This window comes from Meriones unguiculatus, chromosome 6 (assembly GCF_030254825.1).
Source record: "Meriones unguiculatus strain TT.TT164.6M chromosome 6, Bangor_MerUng_6.1, whole genome shotgun sequence".
NCBI classification, from domain to species: domain Eukaryota; kingdom Metazoa; phylum Chordata; class Mammalia; order Rodentia; family Muridae; genus Meriones; species Meriones unguiculatus.
The window spans coordinates 27,943,842-27,958,942 of record NC_083354.1 but is presented as its reverse complement, the minus strand read 5'-3'; the positions used below and the strand labels follow the sequence as shown (position 1 = coordinate 27,958,942).

The 15,101-nt window shown below is 42.1% G+C and overlaps 1 pseudogene; it reads right to left on the bottom strand.

The window, feature by feature from the left end:
* Positions 1-14,794, bottom strand: part of LOC132654820 (baculoviral IAP repeat-containing protein 1a-like) — a 43,142-nt pseudogene extending 28,348 nt beyond the window's left edge.
* Between the last annotated feature and the right edge of the window lie 307 nt (positions 14,795-15,101).

Here is a 15,101-nt window from a genome sequence, read left to right as displayed (position 1 = left end):
ATTCAGATCTCTCCTATCAAGGCACATTCATGGCTTGTGCCTGAGAAGTTTACTCATCTAACACTAAGAATGAGAAACCACAAACTCAGCTAGACTGCTTGTGTAAGCACACTCGGGGATACCTGGTAAATGGTTTGTCCCTGAGATCTCAAGAGACTGCAGGGTAGGCAGGGTGAGAAGCAGCTCCTGTTCTGCTGTGCTGAGCTCCAGCCTGCAAACGGAACACTTGGTGACAGAGGTCTTATTCAGCTCCAGAGCTGGGCAGATGCTTTCAAGAAAGCCACTGCTGTTGGACAAGCAGAGCTCAATATTCTGTGACACTAAGACTTCCTTTAGGACCCAGAGCAGTGCTTGCTCTGCAGGGCCCATGTTGGCCACTGCGACTTCCAACCTAGGGATTTTGTGTGGCTTGGGTGACAGTTTACAATACCCAGAATTTATTTTGGGTAGATGGCAGCATTGGATATTCAAAAAACTGTATAAATTCTCTTCATTTTTAGCTAAAATTTCCGCCCATTCCTTCATATGTTCAAAGGCAGATGCATAGTCCTCATCTAGAGTTGGTGGCTGTAATGTTTCATAACACTTTTTCATGACTGAGTAACCTACATTATGTGATATTTTATTTCCATTCATGGAGTCTTTTATACTTGCCAACAGTAACAGGCTTTCTGGGTGGTCCCAAAAGTACTGGAAATTCAATACATTTAAAGCCAGTGTTCTCCCTCGAAGGAATTGAAAAAAAAAAAAATGGAGAACATGCAGAAACTTTGTTGTTTTCATAAGCAAAGTTTAGAGGAATGCCCAACAAATTTTCTGAAAAAATCAAGGAAAAAGCTACAGGAGAAAACTGCCACAATTTTTTAATTGACTGTGCTATCAAGGAAGGTTCTGGTCTGTGCTTTACACGATCCTCTTCTTCAGACATGTTCTTCAGTGACTCTTTTTCATCCACCAACTGAAACAAATGAGATACAACTTCCGGCCCTGCCTTTGATGAAGGATAGCTGGAGACATCCTTCAAAAAGTTGTTGTAGGTGGTCAGAGCCTTCAAGGGCAAGTTAATTTGTCTCAAATAATGAATTCCCAGGTCTTGGTCTTCCTGTCTGTCTGAACCCAGGAGTTCAGTGAGCCTCATGGCAGCAAGAAATTCTTGGAAGAAAGGACTTAAAAACTGGTAGACTGGTCTTAGTCTCTGGGCAGTGAATTTGCTCATCAAGCAGGTGGTCAGGTCTTCATCTTCATCCACTCCGGCCTCTGTGAGGTCATCATTGTTGAACTCAAAGCATGAAGAAAAACACCCTCTCAAGTGCAGCTGCCCACATGAGGACACAGTGGCCTTGAGGGCCTCAGCTGCAGCTTTGTACTTTAAGGACAGGTAATTCATATAGGACTTGAAAACTGCCACATCATGAAAGGGCTGGTCAGAAGGATTTTGAAACCAGTCAGTACAGACTGCTGCCATGAAGAGAAGAGTTTTGTGAATTCCCTGTAAATCCACATTCTGTCCAAAGTAAACCATAAACTCTTGCAGAAGTGTTATACTCTGTGAGAAGACCTGCCGTAATACAGAGACTATTATAGAAAGGAAACTCTTTGATCTCTAGAATTGTATCCAGGTATGGACGGATGGACCTGGCCCTGTTTGTATGGACAGCGATCAATAAGCAGATTAGTGACAAGTAGTTTTTGGTAATCAGTGTCTCTAGAGCTTGGGGGAGGGAGTCCACCCCATTATAGTCATCCAACAGGAACAGGACCTGGTGTTTTAACTGCTGAATGATGCTGCTCAGGCATGCTTCACTAACACAGCCTCCTGCATCTAGAAGTTGGGCACAGATGATACTGGCCAGACCCCGGTCTGGTCTGGTGGAACTAAGGAAGAGGTAGAAGACCAGCTTGAACCTGTTCAACAGGTGAAAGCACCCTGATGCCCAAAGAAAAGCTATTTTCTTCAGGAAGGTTGTCTTCCCACTGCCAACTTCCCCCTCCACACACATGACCAAGCTGAGATTGGCAAAGACCTTGGGGATCATCAGGGCCCCTTGCACTGGCCTGCTGATGTGCTTTGAAATGATGGACACATCACAGCCAAGCAAGTGGTCAGTGCCTTGGCTATAGCACAACTCTGGCAAATTCATGTGGCGGAAAGTGGCTTTGGTGTAGGCGCCTCGCAGCTGCTCACTCAGACTCTTTGCCTCCTGAAACCACTGGGCTTCCCTCAGAGCCAAGCCTGTGGAGAGAAGGGAGGCAGAGGAAGGTGTATCTTCACATCTCTCTGATTGCTTTGCTTGTCTGCAAAGAGTGAATTAGGACTCTCCTCTCCTTCCCATGATCCTCCTCCATACCCTAAGACCCTCTCATTTTTCCATAGCATCAGAATGTGGGGTACTATGTCTAAGGCCTCTCATTTGACAAGGACTTGGATATCCTGGCACCCTAATTTCCCTTTAGGATCTCAGGAGACCAGCCTGCTGCACGATGCCTTTAACACTGGCTGCTTTGGATCTGGCATGAGGACTGCTATTGGTAGTCCTGCATTCACTCTCAAGATGCCACAGGAGCACTCTCTCACCCACAGCTCCCTTCACCTCAGTGCTCTCCTCTAGGAGCTGCTTGGACAATTATAAACACACTTTCCTGTCCAATGTACAAATACACAGAATCCCATGTGCTTTCAAGTTCTTACTGGCCTTGGTGGGATGAACTTGGTCCTACTGATTGCTTTCACTTGTGATTTCCTTTGAAAGAGAAATCCTTTATTAAATTAAAATTTGCATGATAGTGAGACATTATGTTATCATTGAGAACCAAAGTCTTCTAGACTTCACTCTGTTTGTGGCATGTATTCTACCAACTGAAGAACGTTTCCAGCCCTTGCAATGTCATTTTGGACAGCCCTTGCAATGACATTTGGACATTTTGAAATTCACAAATACTGTACACATATCACTTCAACCCAGAGTTGATTATCTTTTCAGTTTTCACCCTTTTTTTCTTCATTTTTTTCCATTTTGTTTGCTGTTGGTTTTTTGTTTTATTTTTAGAGATGGGGTTTTACAGTATAATCCAGGCTGATCTTGAACTCAGAATCATCTTCTTGCCTCAGCTTCCAGAATGCTATATTGTAGACATGAGCCATGATTCCCAAATTTGCTTTTGCTTTGTGGGAAGGCAATCATAGCACACCTACCAAACAACTGCAGCATGCAGCAGTTGGTATGCTGATTGAATTCATAGTTGTGTCTTATGTTGCAAAAATTTCCTGATTTACTTCTTGGCATTTGGTTTTGTTCACCAAGCACATTCATAGGCCAGAAATATATCTCACTTCAGAGTGCATGTGTAGCACAAAGGGGGTCTTGATTTCAATACAAGAAACAACATCAAAAGTCAAATCAGCTGGATATGGGTGCAGACAGTTGGAACCATAGCATTTTTAAGGCCAAGGCAGAGATCATAAGTTCCAGGTCAGGTTTGGCTACACAGAAAATTCAAGATCAACCTTAGCTGAAAATCAGAAAATCTGTCTCAAGGAAAAGTCCAACCAAGGAAAACGACACGTGACTTTAAGTTTCAAAAGTTCTAGCAGAAAGTCAAGCCTACTGCCCTGCAGGAAAAGGGCAGATGGAATGTGTTTAGTCTACATTTTAATCAAGTCGAAGTCTAAAAGAGTCTCAAGGGTCTGCTTCTTCTGGGAGAAGGGCTCACTGTTCACTATGATAACCCATCTATAGCTATCGCTATCATGTGACAGTTGCTTCTTAGATTCTCATGAACTCTATCTAATTATGACACATTTACAGTTGACAATCATAGCTCAACCCCACAATCTTGTGTTGCTGAGTCAGAGAAGGGACGGGGCTCATTACCATGGCTTCCAGAAGTGCATGGTGGCTCTCAAGGGCTGGAATCACTTCTGCAGAGGACTTCAAGTTTTGAAGAAATCCACAATTATGCAGAGAAGATAAAGTCGTGAAATGGTTCCATGCAGTTAAGTGTCTGCATTAGCTTTATGGAGAACATGAAGATTCAGGACCAGGAATGAAGCAGAAAGTGAACATTTTCAGTGACTCTGTCAGTCTTGCATCCTGTATAGCCTTCAGTCTCTGGGTTCCAATAACAATGCATGTGGTTTGTAAAGTAATGGTGAAGATATTTGGGAAATGTGTTGGGGTGAGAACAGAGTTAGTGCCTGTCTGTGAAACCAGCTAAAATGATCTTAAAGAATATAAAATAGTGACACAGCACTGTGGGAGCAGAGGCAAGAGTATAACTTGGGCTCACTGGATGCTAGTAGGTTCAGAGAGAGACCCTGCTTCAAGCGAACTAGAGGGTGACATAAAGGAGAGGAGACTCCCTGTCTCCCTTTGGCCCTATGTAGAACACACAATGCACACACAAACACACATTAACTAAGTGAAGAAGGTAAAAAATAAATAAAATTTCACAGATTAAAATATGAGAAAACTATAGAGTCATGGAAACAGAACAACAAAGGACATTAAAAAATACTAAACAAAGTGTACAATTAAAAATTTAGTTAACAATAATTTTTAACCATTTCAACTCTTGTCAAACTGTCAGAAACAAACCCACAAAATCTGAGTGTGCCAACTACATGAAATTCATATTAAGAATAAAAACGTAGATATCACACAGTTAAATAAAAATTTGATGCTTGCTGCACAAACATGGAGACTGGGCTCAGATCTACAGCACCTGTGTAACAGCGAGGCAATAGGGACAGTGTAATCTTAGAGAAGGAGAGACAAGAAGACTGTAGGGGCTCATTAACCAGCCAGTGAGTCTCATTGGCCAGCTCCAGGCTTAATGACAGACCTGTCTCACAAAATAAGTTGGACAAAACTACAGACCTATTTCTGAATACACAGAGCATGTTGCTTTCAGGATAGAGAGGAATCAAGCTAGAACTGACTCAGAATTTCCTCCCTGCTATCTCCCTGTCACAGTACTGGAAGAGGGTTTGCAGTCTGCTGGGGGAGGAAGGCCACCTGCATTCTACAACATCACCATCATGCCAGACAAGATGAGGCCAATGGTGAAAAGTGGCCTAAATCTTAAGGGATAACCAACTGCTTTTGTATTGGAATTGAGGCTGCTTCACAGATGCTCCAAACGTGGTCAAGCTGGGTGTGGTGGGGCAGGCCTGTAAATCTCAGCACTTGGATGTCAAAGACAGGTGGATCTCTGGGTCAAAGCCCAGACTGATCTACATAGCAAAGTCAGAACAGAAAGGGCACCACAGTGAGACCCTATTTCAAAAAGGCAAAATGAAAGAAAACAAAAACCTAAATTAAACCTGGTAAAAAGCACATGGCCCAGAAACTCTCTAAAGGTTTTAGCAGGGAAGGGTCTAGGAATGCTATCTGGCTTAATGGACATCCTGTCTAAATTCCTTCTAAATATTTATGTTCCTATGCAACGAATGCTGCTGCTTTGATCCTTGGCTACATAAGCTTCTCACTGTAGTACAGAGAATAATTGGTTATTGAGTGTTCAGCCATACATGAGACGTCTACGTCAACCTCACACCAAGGCTCTGGGAACATCTGATGGCACAGCCATATCCATTGGAAACAGCAAAAGTCATGCAGCCTGCACAGCTGTTTGACACAGCTCTAGCAAAGAAGAGCCAAATGCTGCAATCATTTTCATTCTTTCCCTCTTTTGTAGGTTTTTAGGATCTATGCGTTTTATTTGGGGGGGGGGATGCTTTCTGCATTATGATTTTTTCTGTCTTTTTCCAAGAAAATTATGTCTGAGTTATTTCCTTTTATGAAAAATAACATTATCTGGCCACTGTTTTGAAGGTTTCCTTATGCTTTGGAGATCACTGAGCACAGATTAGCATGTAAGCTAGAAATTATTTCATGAAGCCGTTACTACAGGAATCTTTTGTGGATATCTGCCCTTAAGCAAACTCAAACAGTATAATTGGTACAGGGGAAACAAAGACAGCTGACAAGCTCTGACTGGCCAGAAAACCAGGTAACAGATTCAAGGCCTCCCTTTACAATACGCTTAGAACTCTCTGAAAATGTAGTTTACAGATAGGGGGTCATACAGGGTACACCCCTGGAGGAAGAGAACTGAGTAAATAAGACAGATTGACTAAAATAACTTGTTCCTACTTTATAGTGTAGATGATGACACAAGTAGTAAAAGGAGTTGTGTATTAATATTTGTTCTTCATTAAAAAGAAAGTTCAGGTGTTTTCTGTTTGTCTGGAGTGCCTTAAATCTACAAATACCACCAGCCTAAAAGCAGGATGTTATATAAGAAATGTGTTTGCTTTGGATAAGACAATCTTTAGAGTTTGCGTTGGAGTTATAAGGCTTATAATAAAGATAAATTTGCTCTGTTTATATTTTCTAATCATGACTGAAGTTCTAACACTTTGTAATGAAAAATCAAACAAATCTTCTGTACTTCTTGGACATGTTAGTCTGTCATTAGTCTGTCTTTGTTCTCTGAAACCTCTGTAATAAAGAAGCAATCTCATTGCTAGTCAATCAGAACTGCAAAATTCCCCTGAGCACCTCTCCTGACTCACTCCTCTCTCCCTCGCCAATTATCTCCTCTGCACACCACTCTCTGTTGCTCTCGGTCATCTATAAGCCCTGATCAAAGTGGCAGAGTTTTCTGAGCCACAGTTTGGAAGCCTTTTCTTTTTTAAAAAGTATTTTATTCTTTGGAAATCACAGATGTGTATACAATGTATGTGGATTATATCAACCCCCATTGCCTTTCTTCAGTTTCCCCAGACTCCTCCTAAAGTCAGGTCACCTCCCAGCTTCATATCCTCTTTTAACTGAATTCAATTAGTGCTGCTCATGGGTGAGTGGACACGGGGCCATCCAGCAGAGCTCAGGAAACCTCAAGGCCCACTGCCTGAACAAGTGTCAACAGCTCCCCTCCTACAGGTGGGGCTTGGCTTGGCTGGATTTGGCGCAGGTTTGTATGGATAGGCAACCACAGCAACTGAATTCCTGAGGGAAGGACCCTGCTGTGCACAAAACAAGACAAACCCAAGACAAAGTCCTCTACAATCTCTGGCTCTTATGACCTCTTGGACTCCACTTCTGCAATGGCCCCTGAATTTGGGAGGAGGAAGTGTCCTCCTTAGGAATGAGCAATCAATGTCACTTATTGTCTGCACTTTGACCTTGTTGTAAGTCTCTGAAATTTTGTTCTTGTTAAGGTCTGAATTTATGTTCATTCCAGATTCCCATTAGCAACTGAGAGCCCTGGGGTGTCCTAGAGAGACACTTGGAATAAAGGATATGGTCATTGTTGCCAATTGTAAGTTTTCATCTTGCTGTTGTCTATCTAAACAAAATCTGGGGCTAAAGATATGGCTCAGTGGTCAAGAGCACTGGCTGCTCATCCAGAAGGCCAGAGCTCAATTCTCAGTACCCACATGACAGCTCACAACTGTTTATAGCTCTTGCTCCATGGGATCTGACTTCCTCACACATGCAGATGAAACACCAATGTATAAAATAAAAATGAATAAGCTAAAAAAACAAAAAAATGTTGTGTGTGGTGGAGCATGCCTGTCATCCAGCACTTGGGATATGGAGGCAGTTGGAAAAGTTTAAGGCCATCCTCCCTAAACACTGAGTTGGAGGTCATTCCGGGTTATCTGGCACTCTGTCTCAAACACCCCTCTACCAGCTGACCAGCCCCCCAACAAACATAGCAGGCAAGCCAGTCAATTATGGTAGCGCATGGCTATGCATCTAGTATTCATGAGAGTAAGGCAAGAAGATGTGAGTTCAAGGGAAATCTGAGCTATACTGCAAATCAAGATCAGCTACACAGCAAATTTTTTAATTTTTTTTTTTTCTGAAACAGGGTTTCTCTGTTTAGCCCTGGCTTTCTGGGACTCACTCTATAGACATACTAGAATTCTGTCTTAAACAATGTGAGGGCTAGAGCAGTAGTTCAGTGGCAATGTGCTGCTTCTCAGTCATGACACTCTGGATTCAACCTCCTGTCCCCTTTCACACACACACAACAGACATAGAACTAAAATAAAAAGAAACAACAAACAACTGAAGAAGAACAGGCAAAGTTGAAGGTTCATGTAGATGTGTGTGTGTGTGTATGTTGGTAAAAGGACAGTGAACTGAAAATCAGGACTATGTTTCCCCCTGGATGAGGAGGGTAGCATCCTCAGGACAAGGGAGTGGCAAGGTGGCCTCTGAGGTATTGAGAGACCTTGACTTCTTGACTTTAGCACTCAGCTCCTAGGCTTTATTGTTATTGCCCTTTAAACTAGATCCGTAACTACAGTAGATACACATTACATATGCTAGTTTTAATTAAAATAAAACAAAGTTTGTTGATAGATTCTAGAACAAGTTTTAAGTACAACCAAATTCTCTTCTAATTTGCCACACAGGAATTGAGAAGAAGGCCCTGGCATTCTCAACTATTTTCTACATACAACTAAAAAAAAAAAAAAGAAAAAGAAAAAAAGTGGGGCCTGAAAATGTTTCCGTGGGAGAACAGTCACTACTCCTGCGGAGGACTCAGGCTTGCTTCCCAACACCCATATCAGGCAGTTCACCGCCTCCTGTAACTCAGTTCTAGGATATTTGATGCCCTCGTTCTGACCTCTATGGGCACCAGGCATGCAAGCAGTGCACAGATATACATGCAGACAAAACACTCAAAAGTCAAATACTTTGAAAAGTAAAAGAAAAAAGTGACCACTGCTGTCACTCATCTTCTAACTTAAAATGAGATGGAAATGTTCTATGTATTTATTTTTTTATTTAAAACCAGGAGAAATCTTGCTATATAGCCCTGGGCTAGCACAAAACATGTGATTTTAGAAGGAAGAGAACTGAGAAGAGCTAGAGAGAAATAAGAGAAGGTAATGGGTGGATGGTGGTGAGCATGATTGTAGTAAACTGTAATACATATAACATATATGTAAAACATAATGTATATATATGCAATGTTATTGTATTTATTAATGTACACTAAGAAAACATTTTTAAGGAATATTTTAAGTGATTCAGATACTATTAGCATCCTATCTCAAGACAAGATGGTTATTTAAGACTTTACATTTAAATGTTAATAATTAAACTTAAATCAATTTAGAGTACTTTTAGGTATGTGTTGGATGGAAAGAAAACACACTGGTGGAACTGAACACAGACTGCAGAGGTACCAACACAGTTGCAGATATTCCTGTCTTCCAAGGGAAACCAGATCAAAAGACTCTTGTTTCTTAATTACAAGTGCTGGATTTTAAAACAGATCAAATTTAGGGTAATTCATATCAAAGTATTTAATATAAAACAAAACTACGTTTTTCTTCATGCAGCTTTCTGAGAGCTAGGACTTCATGTGTCAACCACCTTGCCCAGAAATACCCACTTTTCAATCTATGCATATTGATATTTAGCTTTGAAAATTCTAATTACTACACAATAACAAATTTCCTTGTGCAAGTGGACCTTTCTAGGGTTTTCTTATGTAGAAGAGGAATAAAAATACATTTGAAGACTGACAGAAAAGGGGTGAGAGTAGCTCTATAGTAAAGTGATTGCCTGGTGTGCTCAAATAAGTTCTTCTACCATCAACACTGGAAAAAAAAAAAAACACCGAGGAAATCTTAGACAATAGAAATAGAAATCTGCAAAGCATTCTAAAAGGAGCTGAAAAGAAAAACTAGTTTGTACTCAAAAAAATCAGAAAAGCCTAGAACTGGCAGGCATGATGTGCTCTCAGCAGTGGGCTTAGGTGGCTGAGGCAGGAGGATCATGAGATCAAGTCCTACTAGAATTGTTATGACAGTCTGTGCTACACAGATCCTGTTTTTAAAAGTGTGTACATAGATCCAACTAAAACTATGATCTTACTATGATGAGTAAAAAAGCTAGACAGGGAGAGTATCAAGAGGGAAAAGAAATAAAGATACATGGATACATTCTTCACAGTGGGATCCAGAGAGTGAGCAGACACTACCCACAGATAAGAAACCTGGACAGTGAGGGAATAACAGATTAAGTGAGTTCAAAGTCAACAGAATTCACTTTGCTCACTTTGGGAAAAACTTGGTATGGTCTGCTAATGGGTCATCACCTTCCTCCCACTTCTCCATACATCCTCCACAGGAAAAACACCAGACAATGTCCTTTATGCCTAGGAAAAGGAGATGGGGTCAGCTCAACAGCACATACACCTGTCAACTCACAAGAATTCGACACCAGATTTCACTAGTGAAATCCTGCTTGCTCCTCCAGTTGGATTATGTGGCAATACCACGCACAGGAAGCAAGAGTTCACACAGGACTCTTGGTCCTTCCGTGGGGTGGTCAGCAACAGTTGCTGAAGGTTCCCGTGCACCGTGTGCTTTGATGAAACTTCTCCCAAACCATCATCCTGAAAGATTTGCCATCAGGATCTGGAGTAGGAGCTCCGTGAGAGCAGAGATTTCTGTCTGTTCTGGACAATGATGACATATGGGACATTCACAGACATAGGCAACCAACAAGATTGCTTACTGAGTAAATTGGAAGAATATACTTGTAGCTGGGGCAGGATGGAAGAGCAAACTTAGGAGCCTCTATGAAAGGCAGATCATGAAGAATCCCTGTCTCTGCTCACATTATTGCCAGCTCTCCTCCCCTAGAAATAGGAGCACTTCATCGGTGAAACTCAGGCAAGGCTGGCAAGAGAAGACAATGCAGTAAGACTGGGTGGTGAGTTTAGTGCCAGTGGAATAGGCCTGTCAGATGAAGTGACCTCAGGATCCTCAAGCTCAGAGGCTGAGTACCGAGGGAACTATGGAAAGCTGAAGGTCTTATGAGGCCCCAAAGAGATCTATGACAAATGAAAATAAAGAAAAGTGCAAGTCCGGGATTAGACTACTTGTCAGACACAAAATACTGACTATTTCAGGTGCTAAAGAGATGCTCAGCATAAAGAGCACTGGCTGCTCTTGCAAAGGAGTCAGGTTTGGTTCCAGTACCACATGCTGGCTCATGGCAACTATATCTCCAGTTCCAGGATCCAACACCCTGGCTAGCCTCTGAGGGCACCAGGCAGGCATGTGGCAAACGTGCTTACATGCAGGCAACACTCACACATAGCAATGTAAAATTAAAGGGGAAAACCCCGACTGACCTGTGTAGAAAAGGCCTGCTTTGACGAGAACTTCAACAGCCTCAGGTGACTTGTGGGGCCAGTCCTTAAAAGTCTCCTTTCTCAAGTCTTCATTAGCAAAGACGCTGTCATTGCAGTAAGCTTCTGTAAAAAGATGTGGGTGAGAAGAGCAGGCTTTGATAACAAAGTTCAAGTTAGTTGTGTATATAGGTGGAATGATGTCATGATCTGTGTCAGAATAATTGTGGGTGGTTAGAAGAGCAGGGAGAAATAAGAGGTACAAGAAAGACCATGTTAGAACTGCTGAAGCAGAGTGGAAAACACTGGGGTATTCCATCCATTCGATTTATTTCTGTGCATGGTCATTGTGTTAAAGTGTAACTTACTACTATCCCCTGGTCATCTAGCATCAGGATAGAAGAATATTGAGAGGAGATTCCTATTTCCAGAGTCAGTGTGAAGATTTGAGAAAGGTCATTTCTCCTGTGGCTTTCTTAAAAACAGTCATTTTCATGGCTTGTTCTTTGAGATCACCACACTGGGAAGAACACTCATCCTGGCCCTGGGCCACTGGTCTTCTCCACACTGTGAGGACTTCAAAATTAAAGTGTCCTAACCTTGGTCTGACAAGTTTCTCAAGATGAAAGTTGCTTTGTTCACACATAATCCTAGATTCCCCCTTTTTTTTCTTTTGCTTTAAGTATTTGTTTGGAATTTGAAATACTACACTTTAATTTAACCAGAAAAATATTTTTAGTGTCTAGAACCTTTTATTGACTTTTGCCTTCTATTAAGCCACAATCTATTCATAGCGAATAGATTCTACTGTTTTTCTTTTTTTTTCAACAATGTATCCTATATATATTATTTTTTTAATTTTTATTAATTACATTTTATTCACTTTGTATGCCCCCCATAAACCCCACTTTCCTCCCCTCCCAATCCCACCTTCCCTCCCTCTTCTCCACACATGCCCCTCCACAAGTCCACTGATAGGGGAGGACCTCCTCTCCTCCCTTCTAATTCTAGTCTATCAGATCTCATCAGCAGTGGCTACATTGTCTTCCTTTGTGGCCTGGTAAGGCTGCTTTCCTCTCAGAGGGAGGTGATCAAAGAGCACCTACTAGAATCTGTACACCTAAAGAAACTAATCAAGAGGGAGGACTCTAGCTATAATGCTCAATCTCCATCCACGAAAGGCAAAGAGGATGGATATCAGAAGAAAAAGAAAACAGGAAACAAGTTAGGAGCCAACCACAGAGGGCCTCTGAAAGGCTCTGCCCTGCAGACTATCAAAGCAGATACTGAGACTTATGGCCAACTGTTGGGCAGAGTGCATGCCATCTTATGAAAGAAGTGGGAAATAGTGAGATCTGGAGAGCACAGGAACTCCAGGAGGAGAGCAACAGAACCAAAAAATCTGAGCACAGGGGTCTTTCCTGTGACTCATACTCCAACCAAGGACCATGCATCGAGATAACCTAGAACCCCTGCACAGATATAGCTCATGGCAGTTCAGTGTCCAAGTGGGTTCCATAGTAATGGGAACAGGGACTGCCTCTGACATGAAATGATTAGCCTGCTCTACTGTTTTTCTTAGTTCTCACAAGTATGTTTCTCTGTTTGGAGCAGGTTGGCACTTGTGTCTTTCTTTGGCTTCCTTCTTTATCTGATCATTTCCTTCACCTGTATTTGGATGCTGTCTCGGGACTATGTTGTCCTCTAGCTTCCAACCTTCACACATGGACCCATGCATACACATATACATTAGGGAAATAACTGAGTGTAAATTGGGTTTTGTTTTTCTTTGTTTTAGAGACAGATTTTCTTTGTGTAGACTTGTCTGTCCTGGACTAGTTTTGTAGACCAGGCAGGTTTCAAATTCAAAGATCCACCAGCCTCTGCCTCCCTGAGTGCTGGGATTATAGGCATGTGCCACAGTGCCTGACTGGGTGTCAATTTCATAAAGATTTACTTTTAAGGATTCACTTATTTTTATTTTTGATGTAGGTGTCCTGTCTGCGTGTTTGACTGTACCACATGTGTGCAGTGGCCAAGGAGGTCAGAGGATGGTATTGGATCCTCTGGAAATAGACTTGAAGAGTTGTCAGCTACTAAAAGGTGCTGGAAACCTAACCTGAGTCCTTCTCAGGAGCGTGAAGCACATTAACTGCTCAGCCATCTCTCCCAGCAATAAAGTAAGAAAACAAAAAACAAACCAAAGTCATACCATGATGGAGAAATCACTTATAAAAATATTTCTTGAAGAAAGATGATGAGGACTGAAGAGATGGCTCAGTGGTTAAAAGCACTTTCTACTCTTTTAGGGGACCTGAGTTCGGTTCCCAGCACCCACATCAGACAGCTCACAAATGCCTGTTACTCCACCTTGAAGGGATCTGATGCCCTTGTCTGGCTTCCAAAAGCACCTGTATATGTGCAGCGTGTGCACACAGAAAGAGAGAGAGAGACAGAGAGACAGAGAGAAAGAGAGACAGAGACTGAAATACAAACAGAGAAAGAGAGAGAGAGAAGCACAAAAAGAAAGAACCAAACAAAGCCTTTGGAATGTGCCTAAGGTTTTACCTGATACCATAGGTAATTCTCTTCTGACCCAGGAATTCACAAAATGTTCTCCCTGTGGAAAGAAATTCAGGTTACTGCCTGATTGGCTGACTTACAAAATATACATCTATCTGTGGCCTGCAACATAAGGTCTTCCCAAACTGAAGTGAATTTTCATTCGAGCAGGAGAATTTGAGCAAAGCAGCCCTTTAATTTTGGTTTGATTTCTATTGATCTTGTAAACTTTTATGCAGTGCCAAACATCAGTGAAATGGAAGCTTCTTATCATACACTCTTATCATAAGGGTCACTCTTATCATACACCCTGCTCAATCACAGAACTGCAGTTACATACAGAGGTGTATTTTGACTCATGAGGAACTTAGATATGGGAAGGGAGCCTCGATCAAAAAAACCTCTCCAACCAAGCAGCTCTCCCTCTAAGAAAACTGCACCCCAACTGTCAGCCCATGCCCAGTCACACAATACAGTCTCCTTTGGCTTCAGTTTGAGGTAGGTTCCCACTGTTTGCCACTAGGATGTCCTTACTAGTTTAAGGGTGTAAATAACCAGGTTCAGGAGCCAGCTTCGAGTACCCTGCCTCTGCCATGTACTATACAGAAGACTGAATCAGACATCGAGATGGAGGTGGCAGGAGATAGCTAGAGTAGTGAGTGGACTCACTCAGAGGGAAGACGAAGGAGGCAGCAGAAGGAACCCAAAGCCAGCATGGAAACTGTCTTAAGTGGTTCCAGCTTCACAAGACAAGAGTTTTGTTTCCTCTCTGCAAAGAAGAGGCAGGACAATGACAAGAGAAAGGAAGAAAAATACAGAGTATTTGGGAAAACAAACAAACAAACAAAAATGAACATCACCCTGATGAATCACATATTATTAGGTAACAAACATATGCTAGTAGAAAGAGTTGGCCCTTGTAAATTACTGTCACATGAACAAATCCCTCGTAGCTTTGAATATACTAGGCAATTTCTTCTGACAATTTCTTGCTTTGAAGAAATTCACATCTATAATTAAAAATATAATTAAAATGTACTCCAAGTTCCTGGGGCTGTACCATTTCCCAGGACCCACATCAATCTGCAGTCCTAGAGACCAGCACAGATGAGGGACCAACAGGTGAAACCTCCCCCACACTTCCCCATCTAGTGGCCTGCCAGTAATAGTGATTTGGTCTGCCCAGAGTGCTTGAGCTCCAATTCCCTATGAGCCCTAAACTTCAGTTTCCTCAGCCTGTGCCATTTACCGGGACCTGCTCCAATCTGTGGCCTTGGAGATCAGCATTGATCAGAGAGCAGCATCAAAGATCAGAGAGTAGCAGACCAGCATGGATCAGGGAGCAGCAGGAAAACCAGAAGACTGAGGCC